This window comes from Podarcis vaucheri (assembly GCF_965113315.1).
Source record: "Podarcis vaucheri genome assembly, chromosome: 9".
In the NCBI taxonomy this organism is placed as follows: domain Eukaryota; kingdom Metazoa; phylum Chordata; class Lepidosauria; order Squamata; family Lacertidae; genus Podarcis; species Podarcis vaucheri.
The window spans coordinates 13,181,290-13,202,465 of record NC_138767.1 but is presented as its reverse complement, the minus strand read 5'-3'; the positions used below and the strand labels follow the sequence as shown (position 1 = coordinate 13,202,465).

General features: G+C 42.0%; 1 protein-coding gene across 2 annotated transcripts in view; it reads right to left on the bottom strand.

Moving 5' to 3' along the window:
• The window catches only part of CFAP299 (cilia and flagella associated protein 299), a 335,705-nt gene that overhangs the window by 115,803 nt on the left and 198,726 nt on the right, over nt 1-21,176 (bottom strand). The gene's annotated exons all lie outside the window — the stretch shown is intronic.

Here is a 21,176-nt window from a genome sequence, read left to right as displayed (position 1 = left end):
TACTACAAATCAGAGACTTTTTAACACCGAAACAACTGCAAAAGAGCGTATGAATTGACTTCTCAAAAAATCAACAAGTCTCAAAAGCTAGGGTATAACTTTTTTAAAAAAAACAACCAACCACTTGGAACTCAATTCTATATCTGAAAAAGGTGAGTCTTTAACTTTCATCTCCTGGTAATAACTCTCAGAAAAAATGATTTGCAAGAACCAACATGTACATTCCTTTATCCTTGTAATGGTAGAATATGGTCAGCTTCCAACCTATCTTTTAACCCCCACCTCCTCCCAAAACCTCTTTATATTTTGTAAACACCATCTGATTAATCTCCACAGAAAAGCCTTGCAAACTGTGCTATTATTTCCAGTGTTCGGCTTTTGTGTAATTGTTGAACTAAACAGATTGCCCGAGGCCACCCACTGAGTCCTTGGCTGAAACAGGTATTTGGAGCCAGGTGTTCCAGGGCTTATTTTAATATTCTGACCACTAGACCATGCTGGGTTTAAGGGTATATCTAAATAGCAATTATTATTTGCTTGTGGGCTACGGCTCTCTGCCTAATCGTCTTATCACCAGCTGTAAACAGTATCCATGAATGGGGAAAAAAGCAGGTGCAAAGTTCTGGTTTAACTTAGCATGCACATAAGCTCCAGAATAACAGAATGTCACTGGTATAATTAGGCTCAAAGGTGTGGAGAGAACAAGGTATGGAGGTGCATTATCTCATGCCTTTGATATTCTCTCAGGTGCACCACATGAATCAACCCAAAGTATATGCAGGGAATCTAAGGCACGATGGAAGCTCCAACACCATCAGTCTGAATTGCAGATACCCCTCACCCATAGGAAAAAACCAAACAACTTATAAGGTAATCTCAGAATTGTTGGGGAGAGACACTTTGAGGAGGCTTCAAAATCCCACAGCTCACCAAGTTTAGAACTGTCCAAGGCCAGTGCTTCTACACTATAGTAGTAATCTCAATAGTGCAATAATGCTTATTGCATGAGTGAAATAATGCTTATAAATTTCTCTACTGGTACATAATCCAAGGAGAGGGATATTATTATTATTATTATTATTATTATTATTATTATTATTATTATTATTATTTCTATACAACTTTATAGAATATCAAACAGTTTACAACCTACATTAAAACATCAAATAAGACACTGTAAAATAAAGCAGTACAGAAGGTCAAATATGCATTCAAAGCAACAGAACTAACAAACAATATATTATTTCAAATATTTCAAGATAAGACATTGCAGAAGAAGGTCAGATATAGAATAGACCTCGAATAACACCTTGAATCTGGGCTGGTATAAAAATGGCAACCAATGCAGAACTTTGAGCACAGCTGTTATATGCTGACCTCAATCAATCAGCATTCCTTAACTTCTGTTATCTTCCCAAACATTAAACAACTAAACCGACAACTAACCTACAAGCATATCTCTCTGCAAGGAGAGGGAGTATAGATATTACCAATGGCTAATGAAATAAAAGGATGCATATCTACAACCTTGAAAAGAAACCCCAAAATTTAATAGTTATATGTCAGTAGCCCATCTACTAATATGCGAGTAAATTTGAAAGGTAAGATTCCAAGCATATCAGTGATGCTCATGGGAAAACACAGGTGAAAATATCTAGCTGTTCCAAAAAAAACAAACTGGACTAAAGAAATCCAAAAGAAGTGGAATACTTGGGGATTAATGTGTTTATTTACTATGATGTAAAATAATATATATATAAGACACAGGCCACAATTGCCTTTCATTGCCAGTTCCCCTCTACAGATTTTGTCTGATCAAAGAAACAATCTGTTCTGCCCAAACTGGCACCTATTTACAAAAAAACTGTGTAGTCTTTGCAAGTTAATACAGATACACATCGTTTTATTTGTATCCCGCCTTTCCAAAACCACGCTCAAGGAAGCTTACAAGAAGAAATCTTTTTTAAAAATAATAATTATCAAACATAACAAAAGTAGTCATAAATCAATAAACAGCAAAAAAAGACACAATTGGACTGAACAATGTCCGCATAAATCATAAGATTTAAATAAAGATACAAAAATTAATATCAATAACAGCAACAACCCCCAATAAAACCCAGTCCAGCCTATATGGCAATACAGCACCCCTTAGAATTTTGCCCTTAGAATTGCGCCCCAAACCCCCATGGCTCAGTCCAAGAACCTGGGGGGCCAGGTTACCTGAAAGACCACCTGCCCCTGTATAAATGTGTAAAATCATTTTGATCATCTGGGACAGGGTTTCCCAAACTAGGGTCTCCAGCTATTTTTGGACTACAACTCCCACCCCTCTTAGCTAGCAGGACCAGGGGGCAGGGATGATGGGAACTGTAGTTCAAAAACAGCTGGAGACCCAAATTTAGGAAACTCGGATCTGGGTAAATTCTACTTGTGGCACTTCACCTTACAGAATATCACCTTACAGCAGTAACCTGGGAGCGTGCATTTTCTGCTGCCACCTCTGTACGATAGAATTCCCTTCTTCTCTCTGCCATACATCAAACATTACCCACTTCAGAGATCTTGCCAATATTATCTTTTTGCCCAAGCTTCAATTGACTCATAAGATTGGACCCTGTTTGATGTGTACGATTCCCCCGATATCTGTTGCTGTTATTTTTTGCTTTTATTCTGTTTTATTGGTTTTATGTTTCACTTCTGTTCTAATGGATATTGCTGTTGCATTGTTATGTAGTGTACATTGCCTAGTGATTTTTGAAAGGTTGAACAGTTTAGTAATGCTTTTTAAGTAAATAAATATGAAGTAGTAGATGGCCTCTGAACATCTAAGGTGATTTTTTCTTTTTACTCGCTGAGTAACCTGTCAGTTTTGCATAACGCTCAAACCAGCTCCATACAAAAGCAGCTTCCAGCTGTCTTCTGTTATGCAGCTGCAGCTTCTGCAGCAAATGCAGAGAGAGAGAGAGAGAGAGAGAGAGAGAGAGAGAGAGAAAGCTAATGTTTACCACACCTTTCCCTACAATTTAGCCTCAAGACAAATCAAAGGTAAATATTGTAAAGAGAAGAGTTTCTCCCAAAGACAAAGACCACATGACAGAGGACAGAGAATCTGGTTACTGGAGACCTTACAGTGGTACCTCGGGTTAAGTAACAATAAAAACCGTATGTTGATTGGGTTTGCAGTGAGCCCCTAAATGTAAGCGTCTAGAATAGAGTGTTGGAAATCTAGGTATATATTTCTGCAACAAATCTGACAGCTTTTGTAGTGATGGACAAGCAGTGCTATGTAAATATGAAACAGCTAGGTGAGAACATTAAATAATAATTTTCTACTCCATTTTATTGCTCTTTAAACTGCTGTTAGCCACCCTGGGCACTACAAGTGCAGTGGAAGGGGGGATATACATATCTTTAATATATAAATGAATATATTCAAGAAAACCTGCTTTGGGCCCATTCTTTCTAGCAATGAGTTTGCAAAGCAGTAAAATGCTCTACTGTCTGCCAGACATGATGGGTATTCTTGGATTCACTTGACAGGAAAGCTAGACTAGCTTCTTGCGTGAAGTGCAAACTGGGTCCAAAACCTTCCTTTGAATTCATATTGTCGTCTTGAACAGTAATTTTTTTCTTGCTGAATGGGTAAGCACAGTGAAGAGTATAAAGCTCTTTGTGAATGACAACTGTAAGCCTACAGTTGAGAGTAAATCCTATTGAATTTGATTCTCTATAACTGTGCATGAAGCAACGTCTACACAGCAATGGACAGTTAGTAGATGGAAAAAAACTGTGCCATGTTAATGCTTAAACTGCTTTCATCTGTCCAACGTGGAAGGATATGATGTTTAATGTGCCAGGACCACATGTAACAAAAGGATAAAATTATGTATCTGTTTAAAATGTTTTGTATTGCCCAATAGACCCGAGAAGATACAGGCAAGATTGGGAAGAGAGGCCAGTATAACAGCATCTGGTGGGACTGATTAACATTTCTGCTTGCTTAGAACCCAAACATTAGATACCATTGTGGAATGTGGTTTGGCTGTTGCTGCACTCCAATATTTACGCAGGTTTTAGAGCTTTTTACATATATATTATTAGAACTATTCACCTGGCCATATGCCAAACCAGCGTCAGATTTTATTTTTTATTTTTGCGGGGGGCACAGTAGCGCATCCCCTGCTAAAATCTCCAATTGCTAGCTGAAAAGAGCAACTTTATTTTGCAATATTATTTCCGTCAGTAGCAGACTGAAATAGATTTTATTCACATTAGCACGGGAAAGTCCAGTTGCAATGTGTTTTTTTCCCCACAGTGGCCAAGTGTAGGTGCAAACCAGCAACAGCGGATGTGGAGAAGGAGCAATTTTAGAAGCAAAACTCAGCACCGCTGGGAAACGGAGTTTCCAGTTTAATTCTTGCATGAGAAACTCTTTGCAGTGGTAGAGTCTGCTATCACATCTTGCAATGCTACACTATTTAAAACCTGTAATTTCTATGCTCGTATGCGTATTTAGGATATGCACTCTTATCAGTGCTGTCAGTTGCTAGCATTCATTCAGCCCATATCATTTATAATACTGACTGTATCATGGTGGCCACGTATAAATTTGCTGCAGGGAAACATCAACTACTGAGCCTTAAACAGCTCAGGACTGCAATTATATATTTTAAGCCACCAGGAGAAAACATTCCTCTTCAACCAGGTCTTTGATTAAAATTCTACAGTCTTTTTAAAGTGTCTGTGGCAATGAGGGGAGGGTATTATTTTGTTGTTTTTCTTTTAATTATTTACTTGTGCTTTTATCTTGTATTTTATTCTCAAAACCGCCCTGTGATCTTGTGGTGAAGGGTAGTAGTAGTAGTAATAATAATAATAATAATAATAATAATAATAATAATAATAATAATAATGCTGCATGGGGATCATATCATTAAATTCCTGGGCGTTTACCTTAGTGAGGACCTCACTTGGAAAATCAATATATACTCAGGTGGTCAGAAAGGCCCAACAGAGACTCCATTTCCTCAGGGTCTTGCGAAAGAATAATGTTAAACAACAACTGATGAACTCCTTTTACCAGTCCACAATAGAAAGTGTCCTTTCATATTGTATCACAGTGTGGTATGCTGGCCTGACAGCCATGGACAGAAAGTCTCTACAGAGGGTGGTGAATACAGCACATGATATCATGGGCTGTCCCTTGAGTCCGCTAGATGACATCGCAAGGGATTGTTGCCTTAGAAGAGCGAGAAAAATTCACACCCCAGCCCTCACCTCTTTAATCTTCTACCCTCGGGCAGGAGATATAGAAGTATAATCAGTCGTACCAACAGGCTAAAAAATAGCTTCTATCCGTGGGCTGTTAGGCTGTTGAACGAAAAATAACATAGCGAAATTGACTTGCTAGGTTGTGTGTTGTTCGATAAGAGATTGAGTGTTTGCGTGGAGAGGGAGGCTTGTTTAATTTCATTGTACACAGGTTGTACAATGACAATAAAAGGTAAAGGTACCCCTGCCCGTACAGGCCAGTCGTGACCGACTCTGGGGTTGCGTGCTCATCTCGCTTAAGAGGCCGGGAGCCAGCACTGTCCGAAGACACTTCCGGGTCTCGTGGCAAGCGTGACAAGCTTCATCTGGCGAGCCAGCGCAGCACACGGAAACGCCATTTACCTTCCCGCTAGTAAGCGGTCCCTATTTATCTACTTGCACTTAGGGGTGCTTTCGAACTGCTAGGTGGGCAGGAGCTAGGACCGAACGACGGGAGCTCACCCCGCCGTGGGGATTCGAACCGCCGACCATATGATCGGCAAGTCCTAGGCACTGAGGTTTTACCCACAGCGCCACCCGCATCCCTACAATGACAATAAAGGTATTATTATTATAATGAAAAAAACTGTCTTGCTAGATTAGCCAAAAGTTCAATTCTGTCTAGAAAAGGGCTAGCTATGCCTCTGAAAGCTCCCAAGAAGGACATGGAGTTGATAGCTCTCGGCTCCAATTTGTCCCCAACACCTAGTATCCAGTGATTCACATAGGAAGGTGCCTTATCCTAAGTTACATCACTAGTATCCATCTAGCTCAGTATTTGCACTGACAGTAACTCTTTGGGGGTTTGGAAAGGGATTTTCCCTGAAGGGTTAAAAAACACACACAGTGATTCACTTAGATATCATAGCTTCTAGGCACTGATTTTTTAAAAAAACCATTTCTTTAATTTATCTAAGTTTTTTATCTAATCTTCTCTTAAATCCATATAGGCTGCTGAAAATTCCATGAGTAAATGATGTGTTGCATGAAGAAGTATTTTGTCTGTCTTGGATTAACCGCTAATTAATTTCATGGGGTGCTTCTGGGTGGGGTTTCCTATTGCAATTGGGCCATTCATATATTGCAGATGGGTGGTTGGCAACAGTTGTTATTTTTTTATTTTAATATCAATTCCCTGCCAGATTAAATGCGCAAAATCCAGATTAAATGGGCAAAAAATACAGACCGGTACTTTGAGGCGGGCAACACAGCGTAGGTGCTATGAACAAGGCATGCATGAGCAGAATGTATCCCATAATCATAGGAGCCAATGCCAGGGGGCTGTGGGTACTTGGGCACCCACAATAATGTAATTTTGAGAGCCAGGCACCCAGAAAGTCAAGGAGGCTGGAGAGAGGCCTGCAAGACAGAGCTGTTCCCCCTGGCCTTTGCTTTGGACCCTTATGTTGCCCTCCCCTTATGGTCTTGATCTATCGGCTACTTTTAAAATGAGGCTGCATTTTAAATTGCATTTTAACCTGTATTTTAAATTGGGTCCCCCCCCATTATGTTTTTACTGTGATTTTATTGGTGTTAGCTGCCCTGAGCCTGGCTCTGCCCAGGGAGGGCAGAGTATAAATAAAATCTATCTATCTGTCTATCTGTCTGTCTGTCTATCTAACCTATCTATCTATCTATCTATCTATCTATCTATCTATCTATCTATCATCTATCTATCTTATTTATCTATCGATCTATCCAGCCAGCCAGCCTCTGTCGCGCTGCCTCTGAAAAAGAAGCAATTAAGTTCCACCCTCTGCAGCCAACCAGCGAGCGAGGTACCCTTCTCCAGAGTGGGAGCTCGGCTGTGGAAGCAGAGTCTCTCTACCTCAGAGTCCAAGGCCCCTCCCTGTGGAAAAGGGTGTCTTGCTGGCAGCGGAGGGTGGAGCTGAACTGTTGCTCTCTCTGCCACAGCCCCACGACGTTGTGTGTCGTGTAAGATGCTGCACATCCGCATTACAGTGGCGGGCACCCACAACCCTGAGGGCAGGATGGCGCTCCTGCCCATAATAAACACCAACTGGAAGGGGCGCGAGAATTATAGCACTGTGAGTAAGGGATAAATCTCTCTCTCCCTCTTTCTCATCTGTTAATGCTATTTATATTTTATAAACCTCTTATCTGCTTCAGTCATATATTGTAATGACCACCCACACATGAAAAAGCATTACACAGTCCAGAGTTGGGGACTCCAAAATCTATTCCAGATATTGGATGTCAATACTCATCAGCCCAAACCAGCATGGCCAGTGGTCAAAGGTGATGGAAACTGGAGTCCAACAGCATCTGAAAGGTTCCTCATTCCTAATGCTTGCATATACTTTGGTGAGACGTTAACACTACATTTTGAGACATGGGAAGCAGCCTGGTGCTGTGTCAGACTATTTTGTCGATCTAGCTCAGTGGTGGTCAAACTTGGCCCTCCAGCTGTTTTGGGACTACAATTCCCATCATCCCTGACCGCTGGGTCCTGTTAGCTAGGGATGATGGGAGTTGTAGTCCCAAAACAGCTGGAGGGCCAAGTTTGGCCATCACTGAGAGTTCATTACAGTCTATACCAGTGTTTCCCAAACGTGGGTCTCCAGCTGTTTTTGGACTACAGTTCCCATCATCCCTGACCACTGGTCCTGTTAGCTAGGGATGATGGGAGTTGTAGTCCCAAAACAGCTGGAGGGCCAAGTTTGGCCATCACTGAGAGTTCATTACAGTCTACACCAGTGTTTCCAAAACTTGGGTCTCCAGCTGTTTTTGGACTACAATTCCTATCACCCCTGACCACTGGCCCTGCTAGTTAGGGATGATGGCAGTAGTAGCCCAACAACAGCTGGGGGAGACGCAAGTTTGGGAAACACTGGCCTACACTGACTGGCCTACAGGTCTCCAGTATTGCAGACATTCCCAGTCCTACCTGGACATGCCGTGGGTTGAACCTGGAACCTTCTACATGAAAAACAGATGCTCTACCACTGAACTATGGCCCTTCTCAAGCAATTCATAGAATTGCAGAGTTGGAAGGGACCACAAAGGTCATCTATTCCAACCCCCTGGAATGCAGGAACCTTTTGCCCAACATGAGGCTCAAACCCACAACCCTAAGATTAAAGCTCTCGCGCTCTACCAACTGAGCCATGTTAGTATTTGGTAGAACGGTCACAGGTGTTTCCTAAGGAACTGCAACATGTAGAGCTACTGTTTGTCTGTGTTTACAGCCTGTTCACAATTTCTATTTTCGCTAACAGTGAAATTTGATCTTATTCGCATGGTCTGAAAACTGGTCACTGCAATAAGAAATCAGCCATCTCCCCGACAGATACTGGAAATGACCGATAGTCGTGGTGTGATTACTTAAGTACTTTAACTGTTAATGGAATTTTATTGTATTTTAATTTAGGTAAGAGAGCCCTTACTGTATTTTCCTATCTTATACAAGTAATGAATAGTGTAGTGACCACCCAGAAGCAAAGAGCTGGATTCCAGGAGGGAAGTGCTGTTTAGTTATACATATGTTCTTGTTTATATAAATTGAGCTTTTGAAATAAAAATATTTTTTTAAAAAAAGGGGGGGACCTGTGGATGTCAGCAATGCAAAAAATGTCTGAGTGGAGAAATGCAGTTGATGTAATTAAATCACTGCAATGAGAGCTGTCAGATTTCCGTGAGGTGGAAAGGATTGTTTAAAACGGCAAATCTCTCAGCAGCATTCAACCCCAGTTCCAACTGGCTTCCCGATATCTCCTCCTGAGCCTCTCCAATGACAGGAGCACTTTCACTTCATCAGGTGGTCAACTGGGTGAAGATGGATGCAGCAATTTTAGAGCAATAGGGAGTTGGCCTGGAAGGGCCCTCAGGACAAATTCTCCTGGTTGAAGTCCAAAAAGCTGGCTCTATGGCTTTGCATTATGGCTCAGCTGAGGGGAATATACACCGTCAAATGTGCTTTCTGAGCCCCTATTCCCTGTGACATCACAAAAGCAGAGTTCTCCTTATGTTCTTACACTGCGACTGCTTGTAAAAAAACCACTGGTCTTTACCCTTCACCTCAGTTCAGGACGCAGCAGCAAACTCCAGTCCCACTTAGGAACCAAACACTTGCCCTTGAACAATGCCAGGGTTTTAAAAAAGGAGACAATGGCAGCAGAGTAGAAAGATTTCCCAACAAAATCCCGAAGGCTTTAGAGATATTATACAACCAAGCTCGTGTGAAAATAAACCACAGAAGAGATTCCAGTTTACTGTCAGAATTCCAAATGCTGCATGTGTGACAGTTATGCTGGGGACATTACGGCAAATTAAGAGTGTTGACTCTTGACTGGCATCGATGGGAGCCCTGGTGTCTCTGCCTGTTGACACCAGAAAAGCTGAGGTGCCCATCAGAGGCAACAGCCAGGAGCCCTATCCTCTGGAGCTCACCCCTCTAGAACAACAAACAGGAACAAAAAATATTCAATTGTATCCGACTGTCCTACTCAGAGTAGACTGTTAAAATTATGGGAATAAGTTAGTTGTGTCCATGAATCTCTGTGGGTCTACGCTGAGTAGGACTAGCACTGGATGAAACCTAGGCCCCAGCAAGGCCTACAAAGCTGTTCCCCACAAGCCGCACAAAACTGCCCAATTCATAACATCATACATGGGGGCAGGTGTGAGACAGGTTATAGATTCAGGTACAGTGGTACCTCGGGTTACAGATGCTTCAGGTTACAGATGCTTCAGGTTACAGACTCCGCTAACCCAGAAATAGTACCTCAGGTTAAGAACTTTGCTTCAGGATGAGAACAGAAATCGTGCTCTGGTGGCGCGGCAGCAGCAGGAGGCCCCATTAGCTAAAGTGGTCCTCAGGTTAAGAACAGTTTCAGGTTAAGTACGGACCTCCAGAACGAATTAAGTTCTTAACCTGAGGTACCACTGTACAAAGGAAAAATGAGGAGGATAAAGGGAGTTTCATGTGGTACTTTTGCAAGTGGAGATCATTGATAGGGAGCCCCACTGGTGCTAGAAGCCACCATTCCACAATTACAGGGAGCCTGGATAGATTTGCAGGACTTAGATTGGCTACAGACCACGTCCTGCAAACGCAACATTTTCCCTCTTCAGACTCCCAGTGGATTCTAAAGGAGCTCCCTGTAACCATCAATTAGATGGCTGGTGGTTAATGCAAGCCCAGCTGAAGGCACACTCCCAGCGCCAATCAGCTAATTGGTGCCATTAGCCTTTAAAGGAAGTTGGTGTGACTGGGAAGCTAACTTTGAGAGCTGTCAATCATTATTACATCATGTGAGGACAGGTGGGCAGTCCTGCCCACTTCTCAAAGGTAGGGTGGGGAAATTAAGGGTTTGGCTCACCAGCAGGATCAAGTCCCGTCCCCAGTCTTCTTAGGTGACATTGGAATTGGGAGTGGCAATAAATGTGTGCTACAGTCACGATGCATCCCTTCCTCACTGAGAGACGGTTGTGGCCCTCCATGGTGGAATTCCCTTTGTACTGATCTGTGTATGGCCTCTACAGTGGCACCTTGGTTCTCAAACTTAATCCGTTCCAGAAGTCGGTTCCAAAACCAAGGTGTGCTTTTCCATAGAAAGTAATGCAAAATGGATTAATCCATTCCGGACTTTTAAAAACAACCCCTAAAACAGCAATATAACATGAATTTTACTATCTAACAAGACAATTGATCCATAAATTAAAGGCAATAAACAACGTACTACAGTCGCTCAATCAATCAGTCAATCAATCGTAGCTGAGCTGGGTTCCACACAGTCACAAAAACAAAACAAAAAGAGCCACAAAAACACAAAATAAATAGCAAAAACAGACAGACCTCAGTGTAACATTCAATTTGGAAGTGTAACACTCAAAACAGAGCGTGTTCAGCTTCCGTAAAAAGTTCGCAAACCGGAACACTTACTTCCGGGTTTGCAGTGTTTGGGTTCCAAGTTGTTTGAGAACCAAGGCGTTTGAGTGGTACCTCGGGTTAAGAACTTAATTTGTTCTGGAGGTCCGTTCTTAACCTGAAACTGTTCTTAACCTGAAGCACCACTTTAGCTAATGGGGCCTCCCGCTGATACTATGCCACCAGAGCACGATTTCTGTTCTCAAAGCAAAGTTCTTAACCTGAAGCATTATTTCTGGGTTGGCAAAGTCTGTAACCTGAAGCATATGTAACCTGAAGCGTATGTAACCCGAGGTATCACTCTATAGTGCTAGGGCAGCCACATCATGAACAAACAGCAGCTGCATGGAAACCAAGACCAAATGGGGATTTGCATGCGCTAAACACTTATAGATGAATAATCACTGTAACTTAAAATAAAAATGCACCGGGTTCTTGCTCATTCTGCCAGCCAGGTACTAACTATTAATGGACATGCAAGCCCTGCATCTGCCTGCCAGAGTCAACAATACTGAGCTACATGAACTTAGGATAAGGCAGCCTCCTGGGTCCCCTGGTAAACAGGACCTGCTGTTTGTCCATGCCTGTATGGGACAATAAGAAATGAACAAGGAGTTGTCGCACCCTGGTGGGCCACAAGGCTGGTGCTCTTTGCTGGGTCCTAAGTTGCACTGGCCGGAAGTGGGTGTTAAATGCTGTGCTAATTGCTTTTTAAAAATTCCCCTCAGCTTGGCTTTCCTGGCTTGTGGATCAAGCTGATGTGAATCAGAACTAGCCTAGGCTCTCCCCCCTCTCCTTTATCCTGGAATCACCTCATGCTGAACATTATGGAATGCCTGAAGATGGCTCCAGAGTAAATAGTTTGGGCTACAGCCACGAGGAGGGCCGTAAGTCTGTCTGTTCCAGTTAGGGCAGCTTATATTTATTGGAACAGAAGTGCAAAAATATTTGGAGGTAAAATGAACCCAACGGATGTTTTTGCTAGCAGGAGGCTTTTAATGGCAACTGTGCTACTCGTTGGGAAAGATAACAGCTGAGCACGCAAAGTGTGGAAGTTGCTTTCGCGTCGTGAAAGGATCATCCAGTTCTTTGTGATTAATTGGATTATAAGTGGTTTTCCACTTCCCACCCAGATCAAGTTGGCCCTTGGAGGAATTTGTTTACTATCGGTTGCAAGGTTGAAGCGAAAGACTTCAACAAGAAGCCCTTTTCAAGAATTTAATCTAAAAGATTAAGTCTTCTCTTGTCATACTTCCCTAATACTTCCCCCTTTTTTAAAAAACAACAACAACCCAGGTTTTCTGTTGGCAAGCACAATTTTATTGGTACAAAGAAAGGGAACATTAAGTACTTTACACTCCAGCTTCATTCCACTATGATAAAATATTGCTAATCTAAAACAAGCCCTTGTGGAGAAAATAAGGAAAAATTCCAGATGTTCTAATTTTCCTGAGGGGTTGCATTTCTCTCTTTTGATGTGCTAGTAGACATGAAGTGACTCTTCCATCCTGGCATAATGGGCTAACTTTGCCAAGGGGGTGGATAGTTTTTAATTACAGGAGGCTTGTGTCTGACCATGGAAGAAAGGGAATGCACAGCCTAGAATTAGAAAACAACAAAAACAATTAAAAGATGGCTGGCAGAACAGTGCAGGTAAGGAGCGGTGGAGTTTCTAATGCACCTGGGGTGGAATATCATCTCTTCAGGAAACCAACACAATAATCAGTCCCACAGGAAAAAACAAACAAACCCACACATGATTATTTATTCATTCATTTAATAGACCATTCAGCCAAAAGTTCAAGGCAGTGAACATTTGGAAGGATACACCACCACCACCTGCTATATCTAAAATAATAACAAAAAGCTAAAGGCAGCACAATATATCATAAATAGCATAGAAGAGTGACACCAGCTAAAATAGGAGCCCAAGAAAACAAAACGCTGCAAAACAATTAAGGAGTTACCCTAAATCAGGCATGGCCAAACTTGGCCCTCCAGCTGTTTTGGGACTATAACTCCCATCACCCCTAGCTAACAGGACCAGTGGTCAAGGATGATGGGAACTGTAGTCCCAAAACAGCTGGAGGGCCATGTTTGACCATGCCTGCCCTAAATGATGCACAAAGAACCTTATGGCCCAAAGGAGACTTCTAAAAGGAAGGTCCTTAAGATACAATGAGGAACCATTATAGAACAAGGAGGGTGGCTTCTCGAAAGCACAGGCACAGATACAACAAAACACATTTCTGACGTCAGTGGCCCTGTCTGACTCCAGCTACAAAAGCTGAGGCTGCTGAAGAGGGAAGAGGCCATCTTGGTTGTGAGTCCTGGAAGACATGCTCCCTGCCTTGCTGGCCTAATTTCTCACCTGGCCTGAGAGGGCGGGGCCGGACTGACTCCAGCTGCAAAAGCTGAGACTACTGAACAGACCATTGGGCTGGGGTATTGTTTGGCGAGGCTTGTTACTCTTATCGATGTTGTTGTGTTTTTTGTATCTTTATTTTTATATCTTTATGAGGAAATGGTTCGACTTGGTTGCATACTTTTGGATGTGTTGCATTTACTGTGGTACCTCGGGTTGCATACATTTCAGGTTACAGACGCTTCAGGTTACAGACTCCGCTAACCCAGAAATAGTACCTCGGGTTAAGAACTTTGCTTCAGAATGAGAACAGAAATCTCAGGCGGCGGCAGAGGGAGGCCCCATTAGCTAAAGTGGTGCTTCAGGTTAAGAACAGTTTCAGGTTAAGAACGGACCTCCGAAACGAATTAAGTACTTAACCAGAGGTACCACTGTATTGTTCATGACTACCTCGGTTATGTTTGTAATTACTGTAAATCTTTTTTGTGTTGCAAGCCGCCTTGAGCATAGTGTTAACTATGAAAAGGCAACATACCAATAAAGTGGTGATGATGGATATCTCAAGAGGGCTGTCCTCCATGACCTTTATAGGCTCATACGCATTTTCTGGGGGCAAGTTTCATAGCAACTGCAATTTGGTCTGAGTACTGGAAATACACCAAGCTAAAGTCAGCTGGAATGCTTCTGTTGCCACCAACATTGCCTGAGCGGATTAAGCGAGGCCGACTTGGCAACTCACAGCAATCTCTTTTTGGTGCTGGGTTAAGACCTTCCTCTTTTCCCAGGCATTTGATGGAATGTGATGAGCTACGTGCTAATGATGTTTTACTATTGTTGATGGTGTTTGATGTTCTGGAGAGTTTCTTATTGTTAATTATTGCTGGTAATTCTCTTTCTATCCTGAATGTAAATCACCTAGAGATCATCCCACATTCGGGAACTAATAAATGAAATCAACAACAACCAAGCTAAGTGATGACTGTGTCTTTTATGCAAGCACCGTGTTCTGAAACAAAACACAAGATGGAACAAAACACTTTGAAATGTATGTTGAACATGGCACCTAGGATTTTAAGGTATTCTGTTGCACCACCTGCATGCAAGCATCAGATTCAAATCTTAGCCTTGAGTAGTGACTCTGTATCCCCCTCTCTCCTGCCAGGCATTTATTTGTTTATTTGTATAATAAAATGTATATACCGCTTGATTGTAAAAAACCTCAAAGTGGTTTTCAAAAAAAGAAGAAAACAATAATTTTAAAAAATAAAAAATAATTAGCAACAAATTAAAACACTCAAAACATTAATATTGTGTCCCTGCAAATGTTTCCTCTTTCTTATATTTTGCAGAATTTATTCTGCAATGTTAACATTTTGCAAAACTGTTTTTGCCAGCAGGGCAGGGCAGTGAACTGAAGCCCCCTCCCCCTTTGAAACACGATTTAGCAACTCCTCTAGACAGTCATGCATCAAGCATGCACTTCAATCTCCCACTGGGCTTGTCCCTCTGTTTTTTTTTTTGGGGGGGGTGACTTGCTTACTAGTCATTTACTACTCTTGAAGGAAATGTGCTTCCCCTCCCAGTTGGCACCTGTGAGTGACAAAACCACAGTCCCGGTGTTCAAAGCACTTCAAATACATTATATACATTATTGTGGTGTAGCCAAACTTGGCCCTCCAACTGTTTTGGGACTACAACTCCCATCACCCCTAGCTAACAGGACCAGTGGTCAGGGATGATGGGAATTGTAGTCCCAAAACAGCTGGAGGGCCAAGTTTGGCCATCACTGCATTGTTGTGTTTTGCTCCTCACCATCACCCAGATGCTGGACTGAGGCCGAGAGATAGAGGGACTTGGCCAAGGCATTTGTGGCAGAGGCGAGTTTCCTAATTTGTAAGCTCAAGTCTCATTACACAATGTGAGATGCACAACATGACCAAACAAAACACAGGCAATGAGTAGCTCAGCTGCTATTAGGCTTATTAGTTCCAAAGCCGCAGGGTAATTAAAAACTAGAAAGGAAGGATATAAGTAAGGTTTACTGGGGTCTCTTTATCTTGAAGGACAGGTGCTCTCTTACTGAATCATCATCACCGCCGCAGGATTCCAGCACCACAGGTGGAATCCAATTAACGGCTGTGGAATCCAATTACTGGCGAAGGGATCTCCAAAACTGAATTATTGCTGTTTCTAATGTGGTGAGATAAAAAGATGCCAAAAATTGTAATTCTGCTATTGCCTCTGACATCAGTACACGACCCAAGCAAGTGAGATCACGCATACATGCATTAACATGCATACATCTGTAACCAAAAACCTTCTTGGTAGAAGAAAACCAAGTGAAGCTGTTAGGGGCTAGGAAGGAAGGTATACAGTAGGCGTGATGAGCATTTCTCAGATGCTTTTCATATAACAAAACATCAAAACGCTTAACAAATAACGCACGAAAACAATCATGAACAAGAGGTAGTAAGAGAGACCCAACTCTAGGGAGTCAGTTGCCTTCTCCATATGCCTCATGAGATGTGGTGCTGGGCTTCCTATGCCTTCCTACCTGTTAGTTCTCCAAAGGATATTGCTAGATCCCAATTGCTTTCAAGATGTGCAGATGGACTCTCCAGAGTTTTGCCTGCTGAGAAGTTCTGGGTGTGTGGGGGGGAGGGAGGGGGCTGTCATCATGTGAGTACAAAAGGGAGGGCAGTGGAGGGAAAGAGGCATGAGACCAAGATGGGGGAACGGACTGTATTCCTTCTAGCCTTGTGAATCTCTGTGGGATAACCAGCCTCATACAACCAACATACCCAAGTCTCATTAACGCATGAAGGGGTTAATACCATAGAGTAGGCTGTCCTGCCAGGTTTAGCTCACCTTAAGAAGGGCTAGCTAATCAATCCTTTGTTCCCTCCATCTACCTGAGAAGCTCAGCATGTGAGGAGGTCTGAACTGGTCGCACCAAATTCAGATAGCAAGGCTCTAACATGCCTTTCTTGAGTTCCTACACCAATGAAACTAAGCCAAGTTTTCTTGCCTGTGCAACTTTTTCTGAATGCTGTATGGAAAAGCACATGAATCTGACCTTTGGAGAGTTGGTAGGTAAACCATTTTAAATTTACAAAATGTATGGTCTTTTTCCATCTAAACTCTGAACATCTCAGTACAACAAGAAATCAAAACCATCTGCATTAGCCTCTGAGCGGTTTAATTAGAAAGGTGTACAGGTTTTTGTCATTCATCTACCCCTTCTTGTCTCCTCTGCTCTCCCAGCAAGACACTATGAACTCTTGCCACAACATGTTGTAGATGGATGTCAACTCTTTAACTTGGAGAAACATCCTATCCTGGCTCTTAGATTGGAGTTTGAAGGAAATCACCCAAACGAAAGTGTCTTTGTCAATCAAACTGACAGTAAAAGGAAGGTTAAATGTTCTTTTTTTACTTGTTTTGGTTATCAAATGTCCTGTGCTTTAAAAAAATAAAATAACAAGGTTGTGCAATTTGATAGCTGGTGCTCATAGCTACGTAAATTTCTTAGTACCTACTTAAAAAGTTCCATCATTTATATGAGATTCTCCTCAGTCACAGCATCAAAGAGCTAGCACTTATACAATCATAAGACATAATTGTCAGATCATTACCCTTTTCAGCTAAATTATCCTGCATTTAACCATTATTTGATGTCTATGATACAATGGTTTTTGTCAGCTCTCTTTTATTAGTCTCTCAATGGTTCATTAACATGGCCACGTAATCTTCAGGAGCACTGAAGATAGCATGATAGCAAATAATTTAATCGCAAGCTGGTTTGGAGACTATGCTCAAGGCTCTTCATATTCCACAATTCCATATATGCCCTGCAAAAGTGCAATAACTGGTAAAAAGTGTACCAATGAGCATTCTGCGAATCTCATCTTCTGTTTGAAAAGGAATACTTCTAGATCTTAACCTTGGAATGGCTCCTGGCTCTCACACATTAGTTGTCTATGGTTCAGCTCCGACACACAGTTAATATGGCCTCCCTCTTGCCTAGTTAGTCAGGAATCAGGGGTGAAATTTTCATTTATCAGAAATTGCACTAAGAAGAGGCTGCTGGACAGGCCAATGGCCCATCTAGTCCTGAATCATATTCTCACAGTGGCCAAGCAGATGCCACAAGGAAACTAGTAAGCAGGACTCGGGTACAAGAGCTTTATCTCCATTTAGCATTCCCACAAACCTGCTTGTTTGCTTGCATGTGGGGCTGTGTCAGGGAAATCCTGACAGTGCTACTGCCCATATATAGTGGATGCTCCACTAGACCTCCACACTCCAATGGACACAGAATGATCCAATGCATACAGGATGGTGTCTTAATTTTTAAGGCACATTTCAGTCCCTCTCATGGACCACCAAGTTGGTTTTGCTCATTTTTATGGTACTTCTCTGTAGACACACAGATGACTGTATGTCCATGCGGTCCAGTTCTGTCTATCGTAACTAACTGAAGTTCTCAGTGTACTGGGCAAAAAGCTGGGAATTCAGCTATCTTCTCATATGGCTCTTCTACCTCAACAAAAGATGGAGTAAAAAGGAGGGAATAGAGAACGTATGGGGCACCTGAGTCTTACAGGTGTCATTACTGCTACAGCTGACCTTGTGCTTCTCCTATAGCAGGCATGTTCAAAGTCCGTTTCGGGGGCCTAATCTGGCCCACCGGTTGGTTTAATCCGGCCCCTGAGGCAGTTTATTTCCTAGGGTAAAAACCTAAAAAAAACAACAAAAAAACCTCAACAACTTCAATCCTAAAAGAAGCTCAACAACTTTGGTTGGCCCTTTAGTTGACCCTCACAGTCCTTCACTTCATCAAATCTGGCCCTCTTTGAAAAAAGTTTGGACACCACTGTCCTATAGAATAATGTTATTGCAAAGACTAAGACTGGCTTCAGTATTTTCACTGTGACTGATGATTAAAGAGGGAAAGTTTCTATTCTCAGAACGCTGCCAGACCTCAAGCGATAAGAACACATCACCTGTAAGCTAAACCAACAAGTCTTTGCATGCTCAGAGCTCGGGTAGCCAGAAAATGTTCCAAATGTGTTTTTCTCTCTGTGTTGGTAACAACAAGCGTAATAGCTAATTTGGCTGCCTCTGGATCTCCAGTATGGGGAAAGATCTTGGCAACCTGGATTATTTGGTGAGGGCTGAATACTAACAGGTCGGGTTGGTGCTTCAAGAGGGCGAAGTGGCAGGACACTGTGTGCCTCTGAAAGGAGCTTGTAAACATAGCTGAACAGTTCCAGGTGTGCTCCGTTTGAACCAAGCCCTCTGAAAACCTATGGCTCTCCTCCAAGTAAACATGAGAAAATTTATTAAGGAAAGCCGTGCAACTGAATTGCTTCCTTCAAAGCTCCCTCCTCTTCTGGCTCACTTCCAATCAGATTTGGGTCTCCCTCTACTTCCTGCTTCAAGTGCCACATATGCCAAAATGGCCACACAGGTACAAATCTAATGCAAGTCCACCCCTTTGGATAGGGAGGCTGTTTCCAAATGGACAATGCACAAAAGAGAAATGTTATTAATTTGAGGTTCTCCTACGCTGCTTCTCCAACGAGCACAAAGAGACGGACAACAGGCGTTAAAACATGTGGACCTATAGCAAAGTTGTAGAATACATGGGATCAGATTTGGTCCCAAGCACCCTCAATTAAAAGAGGTTCAGGAACCAAAGAGCTGGAATCTTGAGAGAGATGTGGCCACTTGGAGAAGACAATACAGTGGTACCTCAGGTTACATATGCTTCAGGTTACAGACTCCGCTAACCCAGAAATAGTGCTTCAGGTTAAGAACTTTGCTTCAGGATAAGAACAGAAATCATGCTCTGGTGGTGCAGTGGCAGCAGGAGGCCCCATTAGCTAAAGTGGTGCTTCAGGTTAAGAACAATTTCAGGTTAAGTACGGACCTCCGGAACGAATTAAGTACTTAACCCGAGATACCACTGTACTGACCTTGTGACAGATCAATGGCTCGATATGTTTCAGATATTGATCATGCAAACAATCGTGCTTAAAATCACTCCAAGTTCAAATTAATTTGTCAGCAGCCATAACATTAAAACAGAAGGATAGCAAAAAAATGAGAAGGGTGGTGGTGGACCAAAAACATATTTGCTTGCTTAGCAGATGTTTCCTCAACAAGGTGCACCGATGGTTCCCTCTCTTGGATCTCACCCAGGATTTTGAGGCTATTGCAAAACAGAACAGCTCCTTCTTGATTCTGAGCTAGCCTACAACAATGGCTCTCTGAGCAGCATCCATGCATGTCCTACACAGCCACGTTTAGCTGAAGTTATAGGTTTTAAGCTGTTTTTAAAAAATCCAATCCAATATGGATAAACAACATAAATTCAAAATCATGTACATGTTGTGACCTGCGCACGACTCATATATAATGGGCAAGAAATCAGTGAATGAATGCTGAAATTTGAATAAGAGTTCTAGAATCTATCACATGCCCAGCTGGAATGGGATCAGTGGCTGCGCTGACTTTTCTGATGCAAAAACTGGCATTTTATACATGTACTGGTGATCTAGTAGCACCTACTCATATAACTCCTCGCTGTTTGCTAATTTTAACTGGGCTGATAGTGTGGAAAGTCAACTTGAAACAGATCATGTGAGCTGACTTGAGAATGTTCTACTGAAAGGTGGAATATGTTCAAATAAAACAAATAAATAAATGTGAATTGTCCTGATTTTTGAGGATTGCAGCTTCAGTACAGCTGACCGCACATAAAACAAAATGAAGAAAAGAAATGCGTATGAGAGAGGTGACAAAATAGAGTTGAAAACAATATTCAAAGATATAAATGCTGTTAACAACTTCTAACGTTTTTAGAGTAAACCTATCTTTCTGATGGACTGATATTATTTTTTACAACTGCATACTAAAGTGCTTATACATTCTTAATTTCTTTATCCTCACCCTAAATAATGTTATATATGCTAGGCTGAAAGTACATTCCTATATGTGCCCAACTGACTTCAATAGTCAATAGACTTATTCCCAAGTAAGTGTACATAGGCCTGTTACTGTTTTGCTAAATGAAATCAAGTAAGCTTCATGGCTAAGCAGATATTTGTAGCTCAGATCCTACAATGGGAAAAGTTTCTGCAACAGATGGACATTTGCATAGGTATACCAGAGATCTTAGTCTTACTAAGCAACCTTTGGACAGTTATGCTATAAGGCATAATATAAATAAAAGGAATCTGAGTTGATTTGATCTAGACAAAACTCTGTCTTAAAACGATCTCAGATTTTTTATTTTATGTGTCAGGACATATTTCCATACAAAATTTTATGTGTCAGGAAATATTTCCATACAAAATCAAACTTTTAGAGTGCCCCAAAACCTAAATTTTATATTGTATGGCATATGGCTGGGGGGGGAAAAACCACCTATACTGTGTATCCATGTGTCCAAATATATAAAATCTGCCTTTTTATTCTTAAGAGGTCTTTTCCCAGTCAGACATCCCTGTCCACATCACAGGACCCTCTCCTCAGCCCACAAAGCTCAGCTCTCTTTCAGTCATTTTCCAAGCCTGAAGCTATGACCACACCTCTAAAATT